This window comes from Eptesicus fuscus, chromosome 1, assembly GCF_027574615.1.
Source record: "Eptesicus fuscus isolate TK198812 chromosome 1, DD_ASM_mEF_20220401, whole genome shotgun sequence".
Lineage (NCBI taxonomy): Eukaryota > Metazoa > Chordata > Mammalia > Chiroptera > Vespertilionidae > Eptesicus > Eptesicus fuscus.
In genome coordinates this window covers 66,221,011-66,225,936 of record NC_072473.1, presented here as the reverse complement: position 1 = coordinate 66,225,936, position 4,926 = coordinate 66,221,011, and the positions used below count along the sequence as shown (strand labels likewise).

General features: G+C 45.0%; 1 pseudogene; it reads left to right on the top strand.

Annotated features, from left to right (window-relative positions):
- The first annotated feature begins 2,450 nt into the window (after positions 1-2,450).
- LOC103296794 (glutaredoxin-2, mitochondrial-like) lies at positions 2,451-3,167 on the top strand (annotated as a pseudogene).
- Positions 3,168-4,926: the final 1,759 nt, after the last annotated feature.

The window sequence follows — 4,926 nt, the reverse complement described above, 5'->3', positions numbered from 1 at the left end:
TGGTTCCTATGAAAATCGGAAATTTCGCTAATTGCACCCGCCTGGCACTCTCCCTCCCTCCCACTTAGCTCTTCAGACAAGTATGACTTGGTCCTTAAGGTAGCTGAGCAAAGCACTTGCATCCCCCGTTAAACATGATGTTCTGCGTCTTAATAAGTGGCACATCATCACTAAAAAAGAGAAGAAATCAGCTAAAACAAGATAGCATTAGTCCAGCAACCCAGAAGCTGGCTTGATGGGAATACGGACAAGTGTCATATTTCCTGGTGGGGCCTTTGTCAAGGAGAGGGGTCTTCAAACTACACCATTCAGGCCAAAGGCAGCCTGCTGCCTTTTGTATTTTATATTGTATTGGAACATTGCCACCCTCGTTCATTTATTTACTGTCTAGGGCTGCTTTTTTCCTACAGTCACAGAGTTAAGTAGTTGCCCATACAGATTGTCTGGCCCTCAAAGACTAAAATATTTACCATCTGGCCCTTTACAGAAACAGCGCACTGACCTCTGTCCTGGCTGCCCCTGGCACAGAGCAGAGCTCTTCCAATGCCGCTCGGGGTCTCTGGCCCCTGCCTAGCCTAGAGATGTCAGTCAGACCCTCCTTGCCTGCGTAACTCCTTTAGGAAATCTAGCCACTAGATGGAGGGGGTAGTTCACGTGACTCCACCTTCTGATCACAGCTAATTAAGACCCCAGATGGAAACCTGGTCCAATTGCCCATGAAAATTGGCAAGAGAAACTGTTTTACCTGGCATCTGTAAAGTTGAAGTCTGAGCTACTATTATGGCAAACCAAATTAATGTGCAAACTTATGTGACAAAGGAAGAGGAGCCGGAAAATTTGTGGTGAAGCTTCTATCTGCAGAAAGGAAACTGAGAGCAGACACGTAGCTCATTTGAAAAACCTCAAGGCCCCAAAGAAACAGAAACAGACGCTCTTTCTCTACTTTTTTTTAGTGCCCACGTGGTCTGCCTGTATTTCCTGTCATAAGGGGCCTGGGAGATTTTTCTCTGTTTCTTAACCCAAATCCCGTTTGCCTAACCTAGCCTGAGTGGATTTATGTTTTCTGTATATAACTGACCCCAGACAAAAATACAGATAGGTACTTCTTATTGGTATATCTAACATTTACTGGCTGACTATTACGTTGCAAATGTTGCTCTGGATGCTCAAACTACTTAGTAACAGTTGTGGAAAAAAATAAAAACCAAAAACCCCTGCCCTCGTAGGGTTCCTATTTTAGCGTGGTGTGTATTTGGCTAACTTGTCTTGCCTTTCTTTTCTCATCGTACATATTTGGAAAAAGGAGATGAAATAGTACCCATCTCATTTGAGTTGTCAAGTAACAAAATGAAAACAATTTTGTGATGAGTTTGATGTCCTTTATTTGAGGGAAAGCAACCCATTGATGGGGACAATAAGAGTGAGTGTTACAGAGCGTCAGAAGAGGCAACACAAAAACAGGGGAGGCTTGGCCAGCAGGTCCTATTTCCTCTGGTAAACTAAGCCCTCTAAAGCTGAGTTGGGGGATTGTGATTGGTGATGGTTTCCTTGACAGTGAAGGGTTTGCTCTAAGTGCTGGCTGCCTTAGGTTTAGATTTGTGACATGGACCAGGCCACTGAAATGGCCTCCATTTGTGGGTCCTGATATGCAAATTAACTTTATCAAGGTTCATGGGATGATGAAATGGAATATGTACATATGTACATATATTTGTAAAGCACATTAGAGTTCCTGGCCTGATGTTTATGTGCAATAAATGGTGGTGGTTTGTTGAAAAGAGAAACTGAAAGGAAATATAGGCTATAGCCAGAAGAAGGCTTGTGAAGGAGAGCAAATATATGCAGGTATTGGTGCAAGGACTGCAGTAATCTAGAATTCCTTGTATCCTTGCCTTTTGTAACCCAGAAGGTAATTGTCATTCATTACTACCAGTGTCCCCAGCAGCCATCTGCCTTCCACCTTTGTGACTCATTTAGAAGGTTTTGTTCTTTCTCACCCACCCCAGCAGGAAGGCGCAGGGAGATGGAGAGGAAGCTGGTTCAGTAACCCCACTCAGTGACTCTCTGACTGTGACCGTGGGTGATAGTTATGTTGAGAGCTCCAAATATCTCCACGATGATTTCTACCTGCTCAACAGAACAAGCCTGGTGATGATAGCCAACCTCGTCACTATATCAGAAACAAATTCTAAACAGATGGACTAGGCCTGGTTCTAAATTAAGAAAGCTTATTTTCACAAAACCTAAAAACAGTATTCATTTTAAGAATTTTCTTTAAAGTATTAATATTTTGCAGAATGGCCCAAAGGCACGGGCAACTGCCTAGAACAGCATGGTCTGTGGGCCAGCTGTTTGGAATCCCCTGAAGGAAGGGTGCATTTAGAAAGTAGATTTCTGGGGGTCGCATTTTCCTGTAGCCCCTCTGTTTGCTGCAGCCCTGCTCTCAGACCATGATCTGGCGCCACACAGTCTTTGTGGGGGATGCGGTTTGCCCAAAGCGGGAGCGGTTCAGTGGGCCTGCTTCAGTGGGGCGGCCTCAAGGATGGGGAACAGCACATCGTCGACTTTGGGGAAGCCAGCAGCTGCTCCCATGAATTAGATCCATGAAACCATCTATACTTATAATAGGGTAATATGCAAATTGGTCAGGACGCCATCATGTAACGACCGATCAGGAGGTGGGGACAGTGAGCTACAAGGGGCTGAGAGCTACAGGAGGGCAGGGCAGCGAGCTACAAGTGGTAGAAAGCTACAGGAAGGCAGGGCAGTGAGCTAGGTGCGGTGGAGAGCTATGAGCAGCAGTGAGCGGGGCAGCCAGCTGAGGTATGGATTCTAGTGCAGGGCCACTAGTTTCTGATAACTGTGTGGTGATTTACTCAAAGACATCTTGTTCTACTGTAACATGGCAAAGAAGCTTTTTCACGACATGAAGGTGAACTACAAAGCGGTGGAACTGGACATGCTTGGTTATGGAAGCCAGTTTCAGGATGCACCTTTCAAGATGACTGGCGAGAGAACTGTGCCAAGAATATTTGTCAATGGGACTTTTATTGGAGGTGCCACTGACACCCACAGGCTTCACCAAGAATGGAAATTGTTTCCACTGGATCATCAGTGTTATTTAAAAAAAAAAAAAAAGCAACAAGCATTTTGGCGACAGTGTTTGAGGATGTCTCAATATGTGAACAGTCTTCATGAAAACGTTGTTAAAATAATAAACAATAAATCACTGTGGAAATCTCATCTTCCTGCTTGCCATTTTTTGAGCAAAAGAGATGGTATTTAAAACTGGAGGAAGGGAGTTGTGTCAAAAGAAAAGGAAAGGATGTGTTTTATTGGGAATTTATATATGAATTTTGCAGATTTGATGTTCTTTATTATGTATACTGTTCCAAAGGAGTTAACTCCTTACCTTTTACAGGGTTTAGTGATGAGGACTGATGTGTAATTTCTCTTTAAAATGTAAGGCTCTCACTGATATGGTTGTGAACTTGGCAGGGACGTGTCCTTGTCCTGTATTGCGACAACAGGCCCTCCCACATTTACTCCTGGAGTCAGAGAAGTATATTAAATTGGTAGGATGGAATGAAACTTATTCCAGCAAAACAAAATCACTCATTTAAGGACTTAATGGTTCCAAAGAACAGAACTGCACCTATGGGCAGTGTGAAAAAAGAGAGAGCAGGCCCACAATGGAGTCACCTGTGCTAAGCCCACGTCACCAAACCAAGACCTAATACCTAAGACCTAAACTAACTGCAGTTTCGGCCCCTCCCAGAAATGCAAAGGTAGCCAGTCAGCCTGGAATCTCCTAGTTAGCACAAGGGGAGATTCATCCTAGAGACCCCTGCTCCCCTAACTCTCCACTGTAAGCTTCCTTTCTCACCCCTTCTGTCTATAAAAGCCTTTAATTTTGTGCAGCTCTTCAACAGAAATGAGGAGGAGGAAAATGTCAGCCTTGTGTGAAACAATTCAGAAACGTACTATTCATGCCTAAGAAGGATTTTCCTATGATCCCGCAGTCATAGGGATCGGTGACCAGATGCCGGGAAGAGAGATGCTACCTTGAGAGAGAAAAATGGATTTTAAGAGAAGTGGGGTGCTTCTGCCTTGGGGTCAACATGGACCACGGGACCTTTGGACAGTCCTGCAGGAGACAGCTGGCGGCGGTTTGGGCTCCCTACATGGATTTATTAAATTGCCTTTGGGGGACACTGATGAAGCAAGAATTGGGACTGTTTCATTCTCACGTGATAAGTTCTAACACTGGAATGCAACTGACGGGAACCAAAGTTTTGCCACCAAGAAGCTGCTTTTGGGATATTGATTTTAAGCTGCTTATTAAGAAACAAAAGACTCAGAACTTTTGACTCTTCCCCCCTTTCCTGCCCAAGAGATTCCGAAGGACCTGCTTCAGGGAGATCTGAGGATGTTACCTTCGCCTAATCCGAATTAAGTGTGGAAGTAGAACAGGGCTTTAGGCGGGTGCCTGTTAGCCAGATACCCCAGGTCCCACTGTTTCTGAGTTGCCTAGCGGGGATTTTCCTGCCACGTGCGTGCAGCTCTTCCTCAACTTGTGGAAATCCCCCATTCTCTCTTCTGAAATCTAATGCCCCATTCTCCTTTGTCCAACTGTCCGATATACACAATGAATGGTGCCTATTTGGGGGGAGTTTTCATGCCTATGTGAATTCCCCATGCGCAGGTATTAAATGTTGATGTTCTCCTTTGGGGCGGGGGGGGGAGGGGAGATTTCTGGGTTCCCTAAGGTGACCAGACATCCCGCTTTTGGCGGACAGTCCCGATTTTTAACAGTTTGTCCTGCGTCCCGCGGCATTTTAAAAAAGTCCCGATTTTTGGAAAGAATGCATGACAAGCTAGGGAACGGCAGGAGAACGGGAAGGGAATATACGGTTTTCGGAGGCC